A 21,619-nucleotide genomic window follows, 5' to 3' on the forward strand; every position below is an offset into this window, starting at 1 on the left:
CAGCTAACAGGATGGGCAGTCCGGACTTACCTCGTTTGGGCATGATTCTGGCATCGGGATTATGATAGGCGTTGGTATTTCGACGCCTATCATAAATCCCTAGCCGGCATTCTGCTGTCGGGGTTGTGACCAGTGGCCGCAAGTCACATAACTACATCTCAATGATTCATATATGAAAAATTGTATCCAAAGTTTCATAATTGTAACTGTTTCCTATATTTGAACCAGAATTATTCCTAGTATGTACAATGATACCAGAAAAAAAACACATGTAGTAAGGTAATCAAATAATCTATGGTGAGTCAAAAAAGTAAGAGTGAAAATAATTATTCCATTTGAGACACAATAGAATCACTCCAATTAATAATATGTATCTTAATCTTGGAGACTGAACATCAAAAGTAAAGAGAATAAAAAGACCCAAAATTATTGAGAAATATATGAGGAATAAAATTGCAATTAAATCACATAAGAAAAAAACCCCGCCTATTATGTGAGTCTAAAAAGAAAGCAGAGATACCCTGTACTATACTATCACTGTCTTATGTGATTTATTATTCTGTACATACACTGCTTCAACTGTGCATTCAAGGGATTTGCCGTTTTTTCAATTCTATTGGCTATTATACTGTGAATATCCCACATGATAATCTCTACCTATGAGACTGCAGTGTACAACCCTTTCTGCTTGCTTATTTATGTTTCTTACTATATATGATCTAGAACAACTGATGTATTGACATGATTGAAATGGTAGATTGGTTCTTTATCCTTACAGGATCATAATAGACAGATTTAATTGCAATTGTATTCCTCATATATTTCTCAATAATTTTGAGTTTTTTTCTTCTCTTTATTTTTGATGTTCAGTCTCCAAGATTAAGATACATATTATTAACTGGAGTGATTCTATTGTGTCTCAAATAGCATCTAAATTTAATAATTATTTTCACCCTTACTTTTTTGACACACCATAGAGTGTTTAATTACCTTTCTACATGTGATTTTTTTTTCTGGTATCATTGTACATACTAGGAATAATTCTGATTCAAATATATGAACCAGTTACAATTATGAAGCTTTGGATACAATTTTTGATAAATGAATCATTACCTTAAGGATTTATGCTGCATTTGAAATCTTAAATTAAACTATTAAAAGTTAAGTTTTAACTGCTTTAACTACTTTATTATATTTGACAAGAGTGCCCCCATAAAAGGAATCTCTCTTTTTCCTGCTCTTTAGCAGAGAACACAACGTCTGTATCTATGTAATTTTGGATTCCGGGGAGCACCAACATTGATAATTGTTCCACAATCTCAGTTTATTACTTTGCTTTCTTTGAACCGTTTTTTTACTACATATAAACCCTTCTTATTGTCCATCTAATCCTGTGCGGAGGTTTTTCCCTCACAACCTGTAAATATATGTATCGATCAAAATGTGTACCAATACTTCATACTACTTTAATTTTGCTAGATAAATAGAGATTTATGTGCTGACATCAAGTGTGCTTTGTGTTATGCAGCTGGCACCCTGGAAAATACAGGGTTTTCTTCCAGATAAATTTTATTTGGTTCAGTGGTTTGGGAGGCAGGTATGTAAAAAAAATAACATGGAAAAGTGAGTAGTGAATAATAATAAGGGGTATATTTACTAAAGTGCAGGTTTATAGAAGTGGAGTTGTTGCCTATAGCAACCAATCAGATTCTACTTATCATTTATCTAGCACTTTCTAGAAAATAATAGCTAGAATCTCATTGGTTGCTGTGGGCAACAACTCCACTGGGATCAGTATGAAATACCGCCGGACGCATGGCGATTCAAATCCCGATGACGGAAGACCGGCACCAGTGAAGATCCCGACAGCAGATAAGGTAAGTAGTAACTAACCTAAGACCTCCCCTAACCCTAACCCTCCCTTAGGGGTGCCTAACCCTAACCTCCCCCCCAAGTGCCTAACCTTAACCCCCCCTCAAAGTGCCTAAACATAACCCCCCGTTCCCCGCAGCCTAAACCTAAGGCTCCCAGGGGGTGCCTAACTCTAACCTCCCCCCCCGGGGGTGCCTAACCCTAACCCCCCTTTACCCTAGCCTAACCCTAACCCTCCAGGGGGTGCCTAACCCTAAGTCCCCCCCGGGAGCCCTTAACCTAACCCTCCCCCCCGCGGCTGTCCGCGCTCAGCCTCTGGCTTACCTTCGATCAGGATGCCGGGCGTCGGGCTACCGGAGTAGGTAAAATAACAGGCGTTGGGATTTTGACGCCTGTCATTAGACCCTTGCCGGGATTAGACAGTCGGGATGCCGGCGGTCGGCATTTAGACTGTCGGCATCCTGACTGCATACCACTCCACTTCTAAAAACCAATACTTTAGTAAATATACCCCTAAAAATTCACATATGTCAACATGTCCATGGTGATGCCTCTGAGGAAACGGCCCCATTGATTGGCTGAGAAACGCGTCAGGTGTTCCCCATCAGGAAGTGCATCATTGAGCCAGGAGACAGGAGACGTTGGGCATCTAATGAACACGAGCACACGTTGACTTACAGTGGTAGCCCAGTGGTAAGCAGACAAGCGGGCCTCTGCACCAGCGAGACAGCAGACGCCGTCTGCATCATCACGCCTCGACCAGCTGACTTTGAGGGACCGCGAGTGAGGACGGCTGGACACCCGCAACACAGCCGTGTCCATTCAGGCGGCCACGACCTCCCCAACAGCTTTTCCGGGTAACGGATCCCCATATGCCCAGGCACACGGTTGTGAGCGGCTGGTTCTGATGCTAGTGTCTTTTGGAGTTTCCATTAACATCCTCTCAGCGACAGCAGTAAGGTACCCCAATTGAGGGATTTTATTGGTGAAGCATTGTGTATTAGCTGACCGGGACGCCGGTATCAGCTGATTAAAATTACATATTTTTCACCTTAAGAGTATTATTTCTCTAAGCACACAGGAGTCTGTGGATTGATTCTATGCACTAATAGAGGTGCTTAACATAATATTCTGAGATTACTCGGAGGTTACCATTTTATGCTGCCTGCTACTCTGAACTACTTTATGTTACTAATACCATCTAATCTATACTAACCCATTGCCGGGGTCTGCTATCACACTCACTGGTTACTAACACTTGTGCTAACAATGGATATTTGCTCATGATCTCTACTTGTCCTATTTTTGTGACCCTAACTATTTTCCATTGGAAGCATGCTATTTATTTTTCATTTCATATATATTTTTTAATCATATTGCTGCTTGGTCTCATTTAATATTTATCTGTGTGCACACTAGATTTTTGTATGTAGACTCCTTTGAGCTCAATGTCTATCCTGTAGGAGAGATTGTTGTTATTTTCATTTTTGTATTTATATATTGAATATATGTATCTGTTTTAATATTTCTATTAAATATACATTTGTATCATTGCCGCAGCGCTCCCCGTTTTCTTTGTTTATATTTCCATGGTAAATACAAATGTATCCACATACATCTATCCTACAAGTCGCGTTACACATAACATGTTAGAGCTGTGTGACTCAGTAGTGCTGAGCGTCTTTTCATGCAACTTTTTCACTTCAAATGCATCATGTGAATAGGGCACACAAGCAGCTACTACTGATTAAAATGATATGCGGCATGCCTATATTCTGTGTGCGACTTCGATGCATCTGCATGTAAAATACTACATTACAGTGTCAGCGGTTAAGACACTGTAATGTAACGTTTCGTATGCAGATACACCCGCAGTTTCTCAAAGAGTTTAGCCATGCCGCATATCATTTTAATCAGCAGAAGCTACTTGTGCTCCTGGTGTCTGAGAATGGTGGTTCCCTGGTTCAAGATATGAGTCTTAGGAAGGAGACCCATATATGTATTCTAGAAAGGACATCTTCCAGACTTCCCCAATAAGAGTTACTAATGAGAGAGACAGAGGATTGTTTTGTTTTTGTTTTTTGTTTTTCTATCAATTTTGCTGCATTAATTATGTGCCCTACAAGCCTGGCTGTATGATTGGGCAAGAAAGGGTTTAACCGAGCATGGACTTATTTCTATAAACTATTTTGTTTCCAAAATATGCCTAATAGTATCTTAGATGCTGTCTAGCCAGCCTATTAAAGTAGTTTTAGCAACCAGCATTTGTTAAATATGGCAGAGTCTACTTACCTCATAGGTAAGTGCAACCAAAGGACAAAGAATAGATGCGTTAATTAAGCTGCACACTATGGACTCAGTTATAATAGTATAACTTACAACCACTGTAAAAATCAGTGTTTTTCAAGGGATTGTTCCATTCATATGACTATATGATCTTATGATCCCTTTCCCGCAGCCTCACTCTGGCCCTGGAATCTGACACTGTGTGCACTGTCTGGGATGCCCATGCTGCTCCCTACCTCTGGAACTCTCTCCCTCTCCCTATCAGATTCTCCACCTCTTTACAAATCTTCAAACGGGCTCTCAAGACCCACTACTTCATCAAGCCCTTCCAGCTCTCATCCTAACCCACTTCATGCTTTTTCCTTCCTGTCTACCCCATCTGTGTCACGCCTGTTTGTATTCCCCTCCCCTTTAGAATGTAAGCTCTCACGAACAGGGCCCTCTTCCCTCATGTGCTTCTCCTCAGGGCCGTAACTAGGGTGGTGCGACCTGTGGCACAGGGCACCACAGGGCAGGGGGCACTGATGGGGCCTGTCAATTTTCCTGTTTAATATCAATCTCACTTGTAGCTTCCTCTTCTTTTATCCCCAGCTTCTCCTGGCTTCCTATCTCTTCCCTGGCCCTTCCCCATGAGGCCATGGCCCCTTTTCAGGTGCACTATCTTATGTCCCTATTTAAAAATGGGGGGGGGGCGCCAATGCTCTCTCTGGCACAGGGCACCAAAAAGTCTAGTTATGGCTCTGCTTCTCCTTATACTTTCTTCTACTCCTTTCTCCCCACAACAGCACCTAACAAGTGACTGCTGACTCCCTGTTGCTTATATTGAATGTTTTAATCGTTATTGCAGCAATGTATATAAACCATGTCAACTCCGCACTGGTCTTGTCCTGAACTGTCCTTGTCCTGCACAGTATTGTACAGTACTGTAAGTCACTCATTTCTTGTTCACCAATTTGTTTATGTACTTTGTAAGGCGCTGTGGAATACTTGTGGCGCCATATAAATAAAGGATAAATAATAATAGCCAAAACCTTTTGCTTAGTATTGTTTCTGTGTTTTTAGTGATAGTGTTATGTCAGAGGCTATCTATAGGGAAGGTGCTCCCCCTAGTGATATTTTCAAATACTTACACTAGTCAACAAGGTTTCAGCAACATGGATGAAAACTGAACTATCATGTGCTAATTCATAATGTGACACTAAAAATGTTCTATCACCACTTTTTTTTAGATACAAGCTTGAAAATGCTTAAAGATGTATAATGCCGTCTGGAATCGAACTACGTCCCTTTCTACAGTATGGTGAATTTATTTATTAGAATTGACACTGTCTTGGCATAGGGTGCCTGCCTATAGTCTTCAGAGAAATAGACCAGAGCTTGGCAGTATTAGGAATCTGATGTTTCACGACAAATACATAATTGTTAAAATTATCTATAGTATGGTGCCTAAATCAACATGGGCTGAAGTTGGGGCCTCAGAGGAAATAGTGCATAAGTGTAACAGTAAAAAATGTGGTGAAACAGGGATAAAGAATTTAACTTAAGGAGGATAAGAATCAGGCCCACCTTTAAATAATCTGTAGAGTTGAAGGACATTTTTAAAAAAGTAGGCAACATTATGCCAAGAATTAGTGGAGCTAAGCCCAGTCACCATGGCCGCCATCAGGGGGGGGCTGCCGGGTCTTAAGTCTCGGGCCCGGACACTCGGGGGGCCCGTCCGTCTGCCTGCCACTTGGCTGCTCGCGTCCAGTGCTATCCCCCTGCCTCTGCCACACAAGAAAATGAGTAAAAAAGTGACTAGTAAGTCACTTATCACTCAACCGCATGGCCTAAAAAAGGGGAAAATCTGGGGGCAAGTACCCCCGCCCCCCCCCCTCTGAGAGGGCTCCTGCCACCCAGTGCACCGACTTACTTACACTAGCAGCCACCAGCTAGCAGCCACCAGCGCACCAGCTTACTTACACTAGCAGCTATAGATGACACCTGTATGACTTGACTGCCGTCATACAGACGGCACCACAGAGCACTGCTGGGATGCCGGCGGCCGTCCAATAGAATTTGAGGTAGCAGCCTGAGACTGTGCAGGCTTTCAGTGAGTGGCCGGCCAGCGCAAAGGCTGCAGGGAAGAAGGGGCACACGGAGGATGATCTGAAGAGCTGTGCAGTGCAGCTCTTCTGTGTCACAGTCTGCCAGCAAAAGGGATCATCTTAACAGATGAATAAAGTAAGACACACAGTAGTGCACTTATTTTTGTTATCAATTAAACATGTATTAAATTAAAGGCACCAGGGCAGGGTCTATTACTTTGAATGTGTGTATGTATGTATGCATGCATATACATATATATATATATTTTATTTTTATTTTTTAACAGACACCGCATTTCTATATATATAATATATATATATATATGTATATAATGTGTATATATATATATATATATATATATATATGTGTGTGTGTAAATATATATATATATATATTTTATTTTTATTTTTTAACAGACACCACATTTCTATATATATAATATATATATATATATGTATATAATGTGTATATATATATATATATATATATAAATATATATATGTGTGTGTAAATATATATATATATATATACACATACATACATACACACACACACTCACAGCAGGGAATGTTTGGGGCGGGCACTCATGGCATATATAAAAAACAACCTATCTAGTTCAACATTTCACTTCCTAACAAAACTCTATAAAGACTTAAACAAACTAGATAGGTTGTTTTTTATATACGCCATGAGTGCTGCCAACCATTCCCTGCTGTGTATTGCTTAATACTATAGATGGCACCTGGGATATATTTATCCCAGGTACCATCCATATAATGTTATATCCTACATCATATATATATATTTATTGCAGAAGAAGATACCAGCACTCCAAATATATTATTATACTAATGATTGATGACACTATGAGGGAGGTTGTGGGGGAAGGCGGGGGTAGGGGGCTTGTGGTTGGGGGGGGCGGGAGAAGGGGGCTGAGGGATATTGAGGGGTGGCCCTGTCCATTTTGTCAGTCCTGGGCCCCACAATTTCTGATGGCAGCCCTGCTGGTCACCGTCAAATTTCTCAGGAAGCTTTACAATAGTCTCAGGTTCCATAGCATCAAGAGTAGGTAAAACTATTGTGGGCAGCACTTGAGCAATTGATGGAATTTATGCAGCTTGTTGCTCATCTGTACATTACTACATAACAGTCAAGATGATCTTGAAAAGTCTGAATTGTTTAAAGACAGTTCTCTAAGCACAGTCATGACTCCAATGGGAGCCATTTTGGAGCCAGTGTGAAGTGTCACAGAGCTGCAGCGCAGAGTAACTGCTACTAGGTAAAGCTCAGTTAAGGATTACAATTGCTAAAATCAAGTCAGGGATATCAGAGCCAGAAAGGTTGTCCAGGTATTCAGTCAGCAAAGCAAGTAATCAGAAGGAGCTTAACTATGGTGTAAGGGTGCAATAATCAGGTACTGTACTTGGTGTTCACTCTAGGATCTTTTCGGGCAGGGTACTGATAACTGAGGAGGGCACATCTTAACTTTTAAGAGCAAAATTCGGGATATATCACTAAAGCTGAATCTCATAATATGCCACACAGTAGTGCCCGAATTTATAATATTCCTCAGAACAGTGCCCCAATTGACAGTGTTACACAGCAGTGTTCCTAAATTATATGCCACACAGCAGTGTTCCCAATGTACTGTAAATGCATGGCCCTAACTGTGTGGGGCTAGTATATTCTCCATCACTCCAAAAAATATACTGGTAGATTAATTGGGTAGGTTAATTGGCTCCCAACCATAACTGGTAATAAATGCAATAAATATGCCACACAGTAATGCCCTAATTGATAATATGCCTCACAGCAGTGTCCCTAATTCACATCAGTACCACAATTGATAACACATCAGTGCTCTCATTTAATAATATGCCTCATAACAGTGCGTCCAATTCTTACTCTGCCTCATAACAATGTCCCCAATTCATAAGGAGAGATACCAGTATGATGATAATGACTAGGCATTTGATATTAAATTGCAGCACAAAACAAATATAACACAGTAGTTTGCAATATGGTGACAATTCTGCAATGGGCAATAACTTTCTTGGACAGTGAAACATGCTTTTGTTATCTTAACTGCTGCAGCACCTCTTCGGCTAAGACTAGGGAAAATACAGTTTCTCAAATGTTTCAATATACTATACTGTAAGCACACAATAATCTTTACAAAACACAGATATAAGATAATACCAAACAGATTATTACTCAGCAAAATTAGCAAAAAAGTCAAACTCATCAGTCATTTGCATTAAAGTGAGCACAAAGTTCTGTCTTTGGAGTGCTCTTTTGCTGGGTGGCCACTGTCCTATAACATGCATGTACTTGTAATCTACAATAGGCAAAAATAATAGGATTAGCATCTAATGCTGGTCTTTCCTGATTCCATATAAACAATAGCTTTGGCTTTCAAATTGTAAGGCACAATGGGCCTGATTCAGAGATGTGCACTAATGCCACTGCTGCTGCATCTTTGTATTCAGCTGCTATGCAAAAATATGCAAATATTGGCTCCAGCGTCTGAGTTCCTGCAGCCATTCTGAGTAGTCATAGGGTACTCAAAACTGCAATAATTGAATGATCTGTGGCCAATGCTATGTCTTTGTACACAGACGCTTGGATTTGCAAAGCCACAGGTGGGCATCTCCATACATTTCTCGACATCTGCGACATTTGCATATTTATATAATAATAATAATTAAATATATTATATAAAGGAAGAGCAGGTGGTTCAGCACAGTTAAATGTATAAGTAAGTAGCAGATGACACAGTGTAATTGAATATATAAGGGGAAAGAAGGTGACATAAAGTAATTAAATATTTTATTTAAGGTGGAGCAAGTTGCACTATTGGCAGTGGTGTTTGATGGAGGTCAGTCCACATGATAGATAACTTACCCAGGAATGTATGGGGCATCACAGGTGGTGTGCCAACAAACAAGAGCACACACCTGTGTGTAGGGGCCTTCGGGGGCCCACATAGCAAAAACAACAAAATTTGTAGGAAATCCAGGCCTTGTCTCAGCTTGCACCAACACATGGTAGGATTGATGAGAGGCTGTTGAACAGTGGGTAGAGTAGCAAGCCAGGTGTCAAAAATTGACCTGGAAACATCACTCACAGACCTCGGTACTTACTGCTGCGGGTGCTGTCACGGCTTCTCAGGAGACTCCTGGAGGTCCATCATCCTCTGACTGCTGCTGCGGTTACTGGTGTCTCTGTCTTCTGGCGGCTATGTTCTGGGGCTGCAGGTGCTCCTGGCGTCTTCCATGTAGCAATCTCCGCCACTGCTGGCTTCATGGCGCTGCCATGGCAGCTTGCATCAGATGACTGCTGCTCCACCAATGGGGAACTATCATTTCTCCATCTGATGCCTGTGGCCAATCTCCAGCAGACAATGGGCATAAAATGATTCTCTTTGCAAGCAGCACTTGACAGTGCAATGTTGTCCACAGCATAGCTGTGTGCTATTCAGTGAGCTCCTGTGGATTTCTTATCTTTGCTGAAAGGACTTCAAGTGTAATTACCACCTTGCTGCTCCAATTCCGGTGTTCCAGCATTCTGGTCCCATTCCATTATCCAGAATTCCAGTCCCATTCCGGTTATCAGCATTCCGGACCCATTCTGGTGTTCCAGTGTACTGGTCCCATTCCAGTTATCCAGCATTCCAGTCCCATTCTGGTGTTCTAGCATTCAGGTCCCATTCCGGTGATTCAACATTCTGTTCCACAGCTACTCCATGTTCCACGTGATCCAGTATCTTAACTGGTGCTGGCCTGGTTGACGTACCGAAGCTCTTCCTAAGAAGGACATGTAAGAAGGAGAGGAAGGGGCAGACAGGCATGTGGAAAAGAACAACCCAGCCCACACACACTCTGCAGAGACAAATATTTGCAGTCTCCGCCGGCTGCCTTGCCAGGTAGCTGAATGTTCCATAAACTGCCTTAAAGCCAGATGGTCCCTTAAATTTGATTGCTGGATATTATAACGTACTTGGGCTGTGAATCATGCTGTGTATTATAATGTGCATGAACCATGGTGGTGTATTATGGTATATGGATGACAGGTCAACAGTTAAAAGGTCGACACCAAATGGTCGACACTCGACAGGTTATAAGTCAACAGGGTCAAAGGGTGGACAGGTACAAAAGGTAGACTGACAAAAGGTTGACCATTTGTCCCTGTCATCCGTTTGTTCCTTTTGATCTTTTGTCAGTTCACCTATTGTACCTGTCGACCTTTTGACACTGTTGACCTATTGCCTGTCAACCATTTGGTGTCGACCTATGCATTGTTGACCTAATACCTGTTGATTTCTTATACCACACCCGTGTATTACAATGTACTTGGGCTGTGTTGATTGCTGTGTATTATATTGATTAAAGACTGAGGCATGACTTGTTGCTCTAGGGCTGACATAAGGTCACAATATGAGGGGGCTCTCTCTGACCTGATCTGATGGCATATAAATGGGCATAGTATGATGCATCTCTTATTGCATATGAGGAGGTATATAAAGGGGCACGAGGAAGCTCTGGAAAAAAATGGCCTGAAATCTGACAAATAAAATGGTTGTAACCCTACTGCTGTTTTTGCAATACTTCTGGCCCCACCTCCTGTCCAGGAATCTGAAAATAAAAAGGTGGTACCTCTAGGTGTTTAGATGGCAAAATGTGTATTTACTTTCACAGCATGCCACAAGCTGGAGACATGTTTGGAATGCAATCAATGGATAGACAATGCAAAGGTCGACAGTGTTTAAGTAGGCACCAACTGGTAGACAGGCAGAAGGTCGACTGGTACAAAAGGTCGACATGATCTAAGGGTCGACACTCAAAAGGATGAGATGCATGAAGAGTGACAGGTAGACATGGTCAAAAGGTCAATATTGGAATGGTCAACATAAAAATGGTTGATACACTTATTTTTTGTTTTTTTAGGGTTTAAGGATTAGGCTCTAGAAGGGACGGTTAGGGTTAGACACTTACCCTGATGATTAGGGTTAGGCACTAGGAGGGACGGTCAGGGTTAAGCACTTACTGGAGGGTTAGGCACTAGAAGGGATGGTTAGGCAATAACCCAACAGTTACGGTTAGGCACTAGGAGGGATGGTTAGTTTTAGACACTTACCAGAGGGTTATGCACTATGAGGGATGGTTAGGGTTAGGCACTTACCCGACGGTTAGGGTTAGCCACCAGGAGGGAGGTTTAGGGTGAAGATTAGGGTTAGAAAATGAAAAAAGTTGACCATTTTTGTGTTGACCATTTCAATGTTGACCTTTTTATCATTTCGATTTTTTGTACCTGTCGACCTATTGCCTGTCTACCAGTTGGGGGTAAATTTACTAAGAATCGAGATAGGTCGAGATGACCATCTCGGGTGATTTCTTCACTTTTTTCCTGCTTGCAAATTTACTAAAAGGTAAAGTCAGGTGAGTTAGAGAGAGATTTCTCTCATCTCAATCGTAAAACTCGGGTGAGATAACAGTCTTGAATCAAATCACCATCGGGCCAAATCGCAAGTACTTTTCACCTAAAACATACATCTCTCAAATTTACCGAGAATCGGGATGACAAGCTCGGGAGAGATAGGAGCGAACTCTCTGTCAAAATCACTTTTCAAACTCTCAACCCCCTGAGCTGCGAGATGGTCAGAAACATACACAAATCATTGTGGATACATGTTGTTACAGAGTGTCTAGCCACCTAAAAGGATTACTGTGGAGAACATCGAAGGGCAAAAGGGTGAGTATTGGCTTTTTTTTCAGATATTTCGAATGGATAGTTTACGTTGAGAAGGGAACCTGAACATCTGGCAGCAGGTAAGTATATGTGTGTATGTATGTATGTAATAAAACTTTAATCTCACGGTGTGTTGTGTTTTTTTAAACATTTCTTCACAGGTGAACTACACATACCAGTGGGCCCTTAATGCCCCACATGCTGGTACTTGTGGTTCTCCAAGTACCCGCATGTGTGGGAGGCTTGCTGGGACCTGTAGTTCCACTGTAAAGACAATGTTGTTAATTCTAATTTTACACTACACCTACACTATCAACCTGTCACCCACTGCCCAGGGGTGGCGGGGATATCCCCGGGCAATCAGCCTAGGCCAGGGGTTCCCTGGAGAGGGGAACCCCTTTATTGGAGGGGTCCTCAACTCCCCAGGGATCCCTGGCCTGGGCTGACCAGCGGTCAGGACTGATGCTGCGGCTGGGGTTTTCTACGTATATTTAAAACTAGCTCTGTCCCTGCTGCCTGGTGCTGGTTCTTAAATTTACAGTGGAACCCTACACATTTTTTTCCCTGTAAATTAAGAACCAGAAAGGGAAGGGAGCGATTCTGCACAGAACTGAAAGTAAATTATCAACCAACCATTCAAAAAATCATAGAAACTTATCTATCATAAATGTTGTTGGTGGTGCTCCCATAGTCCACAATATAGGTTTAAGCAACAAAAAAGAGAAAAAAGAAGGGCTATTGTCTGGGGCACTCTAAAGTGACTTTGTGTCAATTAAAACATAACTTTTATTAATAACATTATAATAAAGCACCATATAGTGTAGTCAAAGTTTCAGATGGTATATATCCATCATAAGAGACAGATTACATAAAACATAATGAAAAAGGCGAATATATTTAAAAATATTACACAATCAGAAACTGATGTATTTGATTGATGATATATACAGAAAAAGCTCTCGTATACCTATATTGTTCGACCATGCGCAAAAAAAATCCCAATAATATCTTTTACGCTACAGCACCTGGTATTCCCTGGAGGTCACCCTTCTAGGTACTAACCAGGCCAATTACAGTTTAGCTTCCAAGATCAGACGAGATTGGGCAATCAAGTAATGTATGGCTGTAGGTCTGGTAGGGAAAATTGCACAGTTCATAGGTCAAAACAATATATATGTAGGACTAGTAGCATTTATAGTCCATTTGTTGATGAGTAACAGATTCCAAGAAAGAATGCACAAGCAGACTTAATTGTTCCACATATCATAATATATCATAACATATCATAAATTCAATACATGAGTAATATTGTATACTCCTGAGTTCCTTAGTATGATACGAAGGCAGATCATATATATTGCACATTCATAAGGACCATATAATGAACATATTGAGTTAATCATATAAAGAAATGAGTAATGAGTTAAAATCTCATCATCAATCAAATTAGGAACAGTCTTGCTTGTACCAACTAAAATAGAAATGTTTGTCAGTATCCGACCGTAGTGAAGGGTACAATAAACAAAATGACACAACAGGTATCTACTCAATTCATTAAAAAATATATAAAGACTTGAGCACATGTAGTTAGTAAACTTGATGTGGGCTAATTGGCAGAAGTCCACACAGACCGGTGATTAATCAAACTAATCACTGAAAGAGATCACATATACAAGTTGTAAATAAATATATCATAAGTATGATTGAGCCAAGATGACAAAAAAATGTCTTCTCAAAACATCCAAGGTTGTATGGAGATTACACACTTACTAATGATATAAAGTTTATATAAGCTATTTAAGCAAAAGTCCACATTCACTGGTAATAAATCCTGTGTCCAAAACCTTGACATGAAAAATTCAATTATAAATGTGTCAATCAACCAAATGACATGGTAATATTCACCTGTGATAGTAATTATATATCAACCTAATTAAATATTAGGTGAGATCAATATGCTAATAGTATACAATACTTATTAACAAAAAGATGAAAAGAGTTAGATAAATAAATAACATATATAACTGTGAAATAGCTAAGAAGAGAATGTTCACATACAGCAATTATATGTGTATAATATAAAAAAGTAGGTCACAACCAGTGAAAGAGAAATACCAATAATAAAAAATACACGTGTAAAGATAACATAAACCAGATACATATGGTTGAAAAAAATAAGTGGGGTAGTTATCACAGTGAGTAGTTAATCTCTAATGTATATGTATACATATATAAATATGCTGAGCAAGTGATGTTGTAAGATCAAGCATGTCCTATGTGATATATAATTTGACCGGTCCTAGGACACAGTGATCCTGCTGTGTCAGTATGCAGTAAGATACAATACCATTCCTGCATCAAAGTCTCTGAGGCATCCAGCCCGTGCACTGGCTGGGTGATCCAAATAGAGTGTAAATAACAAGGAGGACGCGCGTTTCGCCCGAAAGAGGGCTTGTTCACTGTGATAACTACCCCACTTATTTTTTTCAACCATATGTATCTGGTTTATGTTATCTTTACACGTGTATTTTTTCTTATTGATATTTCTCTTTGACTGGTTGTGACCTACTTTTTTATATTATACACATATAATTGCTGTATGTTTTAATTGACACAAAATCACTTTAGAGTGCCCCAGACAATAGCCCTTCTTTTTTCTCTTTTTTTGTTGCTTAACCACTTAACTGACGAATTCTTTTTCCAAAAACCACTCCAAAATTGTCGGTTTCTTTAATGATTGAATTAGGTCAAGAACATAATTTTAAACTTATCCATCACTATTTTATTTGAAAAAAACATTTAGATGCCTATCTTTAGTCCCATGCCAGGCTTTCAGTGTTGGGATTCTGGCGGTCGGCATTACAACCGCCGGCATCCTGACTACATCCCATATATATAGTTTATGACGTGGTATATAAGAAGGCTATGATTCACTAGTAAATCTGTCAGTGAGGAGAGACAGCCGAGACACTGACAGCAGATGCCCTGCAACCACACTGTGGTGAGAACAGAAAAGCCGGGGCTCAGGCATACACACGGTCAGATTTGTTGTCAGATATGAACAATAAAGATTTTAAAAATCGTTCATATCTGAAAGAAAATGTGACATGTGGGCCTGCAACAATGAATGATGTGCGTTCCCGCATGTCAGATAACGATATCTGACATCGTCTGTGTTTGCAGTCAGATTTTGACAATTTCATTCATTATAATACTGTCTGAAATTGTTCAATCATTCAAATCATTGGTCAAATCGTTCATCTGACAGATCTGACAGTGTGTATGCACCATAACTCAGTGCAGGGAGAGAACTGGGCCCCGTAGCATCCGCACTCCCTGCACCTACTGTAGCTATGCCCTTGCCTGTGAGTGGCAGCTGGTCTGCCGAAAATTGGAAGAGTATCACACAATCCTTTCAGCAGATTGTTTCAGCAGATGCAGATCAGAGATCTGTTACAAAATTGGACAGCTGTGTAGGCATATTTTGGGTGTTCAATCTGCATCCACGTCTTCAGTGGGAATATGTCAACATTCTGGTCTGGAGTTGGATCCCCTGAGGATTGTACCCATTTAAAGTCATGCAGTGTCATATTAAATGAATAATTTGCTTTATGCATTGTTTCTAAATTAAAAACTGCTGATAAAATGTAGGAGGTGTCTGAAGGGGTAAGGGTGACAGGCCAAAATTTGTTACATAGTCCTTACCTGAAGATGTCATCCAGATTCTTTTCCTGAAGATGTTGCTGTTCAGGATCTTACTGGAAGATGTAATCCAAAGTCCATATCCGTATTAATTATCTAAAGTTGCTTAAATAAAGCAGAAACTACTCAGAGAGAGTCAATGCAAGATAAAATGTCACCACAAAATGGCTGCCAGTAGCTGGGCATCCTTTATATAGGACTGTGACCTGCATTGCGACATCACAATGCATGCAAGCAGCAGCTAGAGATGGCTGTAGCTTAGGTCAGCTCTGGCCCCTACCTGCCACATTTATATAACATCAGTAAATTTTTGTGAAGGCTGGCGCTGTCTTTGTGAGTCTCTGATCTTCAACAGTGAACCCTGCATTGGGATTTGGGCTCTGCAACTGGAAGGCTATAACCTTATACAGTGCCTCCAGATGTGGCGTGCTGGTGCAGGTACAAAGAATGAGCATCAAGCTGGGTCTGGTACACAAATGGATTGCAGAAGGAAAATCAAGACACGTCACATACAGCTAATACTGGATTCTGAAAGCGCTTATTAGTTTCCCAAGAGAGGTGGTAAAGATAGAAAAAAAGCAGAGTACCTAGGACTGAGCCTTGTATTACCCCAAATGATAGAGGAAAAAGAGAGGTTGTGGATCAAGTGAAGCAAATTCTGAAAGAGCAATTTGATTAGTAGGATGAGAATCAGGATTAGACAATGGGGCCTATTCATCAACACTAAAATAACGTTTTTAAGGACATTTTCCTTAAATAACATTATTTTAGTATTCATGAAGTATCTTAACACAGGAGATATCACTGATATCTCCTGGTTAAGTCCCCCTGCATTAATCTCCACACTCCCCATACATTAGTATGGGGATGCGGAAATTATGGTATTCATCAAATTCCGAAAAATAATGTATTTTCAGAATTTGATGAAGTTACTATACGCCACTGTGAGGTGGCGAATAGCAGGTGAGACTTACCTGCTTCCAGCTGGACAGGTCCTCCACAGCTCCCTCCGGCGCTCTGTTCCCTCCTCTAGCTCCGGTGGTTGCTCAGACAACTGTGTTCTCCCAGCAGAAGACAATAAAGTTTAGAAAAAAAGCAAAACTTTTTTTTTTTCTAAACTGTACTGTGGTGTGCTGGGAGACCACGTGTTAGACCAGCAGGAAGGAGCCGGAGGATGCTGCGCAGGCAGGTAAGTGCGGGATGGGGGGGCCGTGAGCGGAGGGAGGTGGGTTGGGGGGTACACAAAATTACCGCAGCTGTAAGTAGTGCTGCGCATGCGCTGGGTTTACGAATGTAACAACGCATGCGCAGCATGGATTCCAACTGTGGTAAGTTAGTGTAGAGAGGGAAAATTATCTATTTTCCGAAAAGCTGTCATCGCAAAAATGGCAGCTTTTCGGAATAGATAGTTATGGAGCGGAGGAATGATAAATTCCTCCGGTAATTAGGTAGAACTCCATTTGAGTTCTAAACCTAATTACCTCCATCGAATTTTAAGGTATGATGAATAGGCCCTGGGGTGTCCTGAAGACCTAGAGATTGTAGCTATTTTATGAGCAGAGAGTGGTCAACAATGTAAAGCCTGAAAATTAAATACAGCATGACAGGCCTTTTTCCCCATTAATGTGATCTTTCAATCAACAAAATTTAAGACCACACTATTTTTTTTGGAAGAAAATAAATGTAAAAAAATTACAAATAACTTAACTAACACTTATGCAACCAGTGTATATAGTAGGTTTGCTTATTTTTCTTAAATGTCTATTTGATTTTCTCTGGAGATGACATGGTTTATCTTGAATTCAGGCTTTAACTCACAAAAACCTACAATGTCTATAAGGGCAAACTATATATATATATATATATATATATATATATATATATATATATATATATATATATTGTATATATACACAATAAGGAATTTGCCAGTTGATAAGCACAAGTAAAGTTTGGTAATACTTAACTTGTTTATTATCTCCAATATTTTCTCTTTCTAATATTTGCACTAATTAGCTGACATGCAGAATTAAATTAATGGTGATTAGCATAAAGTAGGGCGAATCCGCCAGTGAATGAACATTTTCAGGTTTAATACAGTAATCTTAAATTTTAGTGCATAAAATCTTAGATTAGATCTATTGATTAACTATGGTTTACAGATGTAAGTCATATTATTCATTTACTGGACATGTCTGTTTATTTGCTAGCCTTGTGCGTTCAATTGCTGCTAATTTCTACACCTCTTCTGTTTTTTTATTGTAAAATTCTAACAATTCTTTCAACCTTTAAACTAATAAAATTATTTTAAAAGTATACATAATAATAATGTTCGCACATATCTCGAAATAGTTTTTATGTTGTATCTGCTACATACATAAGTGTCTAGGCCATTCATCAAGTTCTGAGAAAGATGGTGTTCAGCCCCTGATAATCTTCACAGACTGCCATTTACATGGCAGCCTGTGAAGATTTACAAGGCAGCCGCTGCAGTCAGCAGAGGGATCTATTCAGATCCCTCCCTGCTGTGCTTAATGCCGGGAGCTGAAAGCTTTGGGGCACCGTAGGACTGTAAGCAACTCACCTGCTTGTGATCCTCCTCCAGTCCAGGCTCCACTACACCGCTCCAGTATGAAAAGAGACAGGTGAAGACAGGTGAGTGGAAGTGTGGGTAGGAAGAAGGTGGGAGTGGGGGGGGGGGGGGGGGGAGAGGGGGGTACAATGGGCGAGGACAAAGCCGACACTGGGGAAAGTTAAGGGGCACAGCAGTGGGTCTACTGATTAAACCCTTAGCCCCCCCTGAGCCTACTTTTAATTTTTTGGGGTCTGATCACATACCAACATCAATATCAGTAATTAGAAATGCAATACACACACAAATTACACCTTTTTTTTCTCGCAAAAATTACAGCTTTTCAAAATAGATAGTTATTGAGAGGAGGAATGATGAATTCCTCCGGTAATTAGGTAGAATTCCATGCGAGTTCTAAAACGAATTACCTCCAGAGAAATTTAAGTTATGATGAATAGGCCCCAATATATCAGAACAAAGGATCCTGCCTGCAGTTACTAATGCACTAAATGCAGCCATTTAAACTGTACACATCTGTTACACTATGTAAGCTTTGCCATGTACAATGTCAATCACAATATGGACCGCGCAATTCAAAGAAGTTATTTTTTGTTTGTTTGATTTTTTTTTTTTTTTTAAAAGGTACGAAAATAACAGAAGGCAGAAATACTGCTTATATAATGAAGTCAGCTAGAGAGATCCCCTGAGGCACAAGACTCATTGAAGCTATAGAACTCACTTGTTTCTTTTGGTTGAGATGAGAAATGATAGATCGAAACTTCTATAAAACTAATAGTATACAACACTTTAGAAAAAGCAATGTTATCCTGAAATAATACATCTAACATTAACAATATTAAAGATAAAAATGCTACAAATCATCTTTAATCATCTTTAATAAAGAATACAAAAGATAAAAGCATAAAGAACCTTTACAACTTCTACAAAAAAAAAATACTGAAGAATCTACAAAGTTTTATTAAATATATGCTCACCATAACATAACCAAATTGTTTGAGTTATATAGCTCTACTAACATGGATCAGTTTTTATATAAAATTATATCTTCCTAACAAGGGTTGGACTGGGCCACCAGGGAGTTGGGGAAATCCCTGGCAGGCCCTGCCGATTTATAGCCATGCTATCTAACACGGGAGGGCAGGGCCTAATGCAGGGCGCAGGCTGCAGTGCATCTGCTTCATCAAGGCTGTTTTGACTGACCTGGGGCAGCTGCATTTAGAAGCCAAGTTAATGGGGCCTGGTAGCTACATGCAGTGGACCAGGGCACTGCACTACTGGGTAAATCCCTTCAGACTCTGCAGAGCGGTCAGAGGAGAATATGCTGAGCCCCCATTCGGAGGAGCCCATCACATTCTCCTCTGATCCCTGGAAATCAGCAGCGCAGCTTCATGGAGTGATTCATTGTAAGGCTGTGACTGCTCTGTGGGCTGACTTGAGGCTGTGGCTTCTTGTGAGTACAGTGTATACATGTGACCACCGATCCCAATAACAAGTGTGACCATAGCCCTCAGTCTCCATCTATCAGAGACATCCATTATCCTCTGAAAGCTGCCCATATGTAGCTATGATGTTGCTCTCCCTGATTGCCTCACCATCCACTCTCAATTCCCTATTGATCATCCACAGCGGTAGGGATGGTAAATGTTTCTTTTATTTTTCTTTGCAGGACCGCCCTGACAGTGCACAAAGGGCTGACTCTGAGTCGCATGCAAAGTGGTTGTAATTGCGGGCAGCCTTGGAAGCCAGATTTACTACCTTATGCGAATGCGAGAATCTGTTTCAGTCAGGGCCCGACAAATCCCAGTGCCAGGATTTAAAGAGACCCCGGCCTGTCAGTGATGACGGCCAAACCACACTGCATGACTATTGCATCCAGCAAATGAGGACCCACCCCCAACCTTTATATGTCTGAGGCCTCCCACCCACTCTGCCCTCCCTCTCCTCAACCTGCTGGAGACATGCTGTGCGGCATGTGCAGGCTGAACTTTCAATGCTGGGGCCCCCACCGGATGCCCTGCCTGCACTCTTGGTGCCGGCCTACCACAAATCGTTACCCTAGCCCACCTCCGGGGACACCGTGTACTATGACTCCTCCTCCTCTCCCAATATGTGTTCTGTGAAGGCCCCCACACACACACATGCACACCATGCAGTGCTATATACTAGAACCATCCACCCCCCAATATGTGCTCTGTCACCCCAATCCCCACATACCATACCAGTTATTCTACTTTATATATAAAGTGTAGTACTTTAGGGAAGATGTCTTGCTCATAAGCTCATCATTGTGACCTGTATAGTTGTGATGCAACACATTTGCTTGGTATGTACAGGTTATGGCTGCTAAAAACCATATGGGTGATTACAAGATTTGCTTTTGAAAGATGTCAGGCCAGGTCTGTAACTAGGAGTGGGCGTGTGTTGCTGTTGCACAGGGAGCAAGCAAGGCCCTGGGGGTGGCACCATCACTGCCCCATGGTACCTGCATGTGGCTTGTAGGGTGCCTGGAATGGCATCCTGCACCAGTATCCAAGCGACACTCTGTACAGGCACCCTGTAGCCTGTGGTGCACCCTAGAGTGTCATTAGGATGCTCCAAGGAGTGCTCTACTTTACAGAGCTGGCCCTTCTACTCCATGTGAGGTTTCTTTCCTTCCTGAGCTCGCCTTAGGCATGAAGTCATGAGTTTAGGGGGTGAGGCCCAGCACAGGGTGCACTGCTGTCCTTCTATGGCAATGTGTCAAATACTGACCATTGTATTCCTGTTGTGTTACTTCCATCTTTAATGTGTTTTATGAGCCGAAGGAGAAAAATGTCATAGAAGGTACTGTATTTATCATTGATCCTTAGAGGGCTATTCACATAGGCATTTTTAAAATGCACCAGTGGTTATAAAGAAAACCCGAACATTTTGATGGTTTTTTAATTTTTGTAAATGACAATAGGAATTCTTGCGCAAGTTTCTGCTGTTTCATCACCCAGTGCTCCTCTTAGTACTGTATGTTGCACTGCCAATGGCATGGGACTAGGTATGCAAAACTTAGCACATACAGTATGAACCGGTGTGAAGTCTTCTTTTGTTCTTATTGATTATTTATTCTTTCGATAGTGCTTACCTATTTCAAAGCGCTTTATAGAGAATATTCATGCACATCAGTCTCCTCAATCAACCATCCCCTTGTTCTGACATTTTAGGGGCATGTGGAGTGGTTTGATGCTATGTAATGAGATCAGATGGGCATTAAGAGCATGTTAGGTGGTCTGATGCTATGTGGGGAGGCATATGGGGGGCTTAAAAGCATGGTGTTGTGTGGCATACTATGTATAGGGG

General features: G+C 41.0%; 1 pseudogene; it reads right to left on the reverse strand.

Annotated features, from left to right (window-relative positions):
- Window positions 1-13,007: 13,007 nt before the first annotated feature.
- LOC148515284 (5S ribosomal RNA) lies at window positions 13,008-13,125 on the reverse strand (annotated as a pseudogene).
- Window positions 13,126-21,619: the final 8,494 nt, after the last annotated feature.

The sequence above is a fragment of the Taudactylus pleione genome, unplaced genomic scaffold (assembly GCF_031769625.1).
Source record: "Taudactylus pleione unplaced genomic scaffold, aTauple2 ptg000251l, whole genome shotgun sequence".
Taxonomy (NCBI): Eukaryota; Metazoa; Chordata; class Amphibia; order Anura; family Myobatrachidae; genus Taudactylus; species Taudactylus pleione.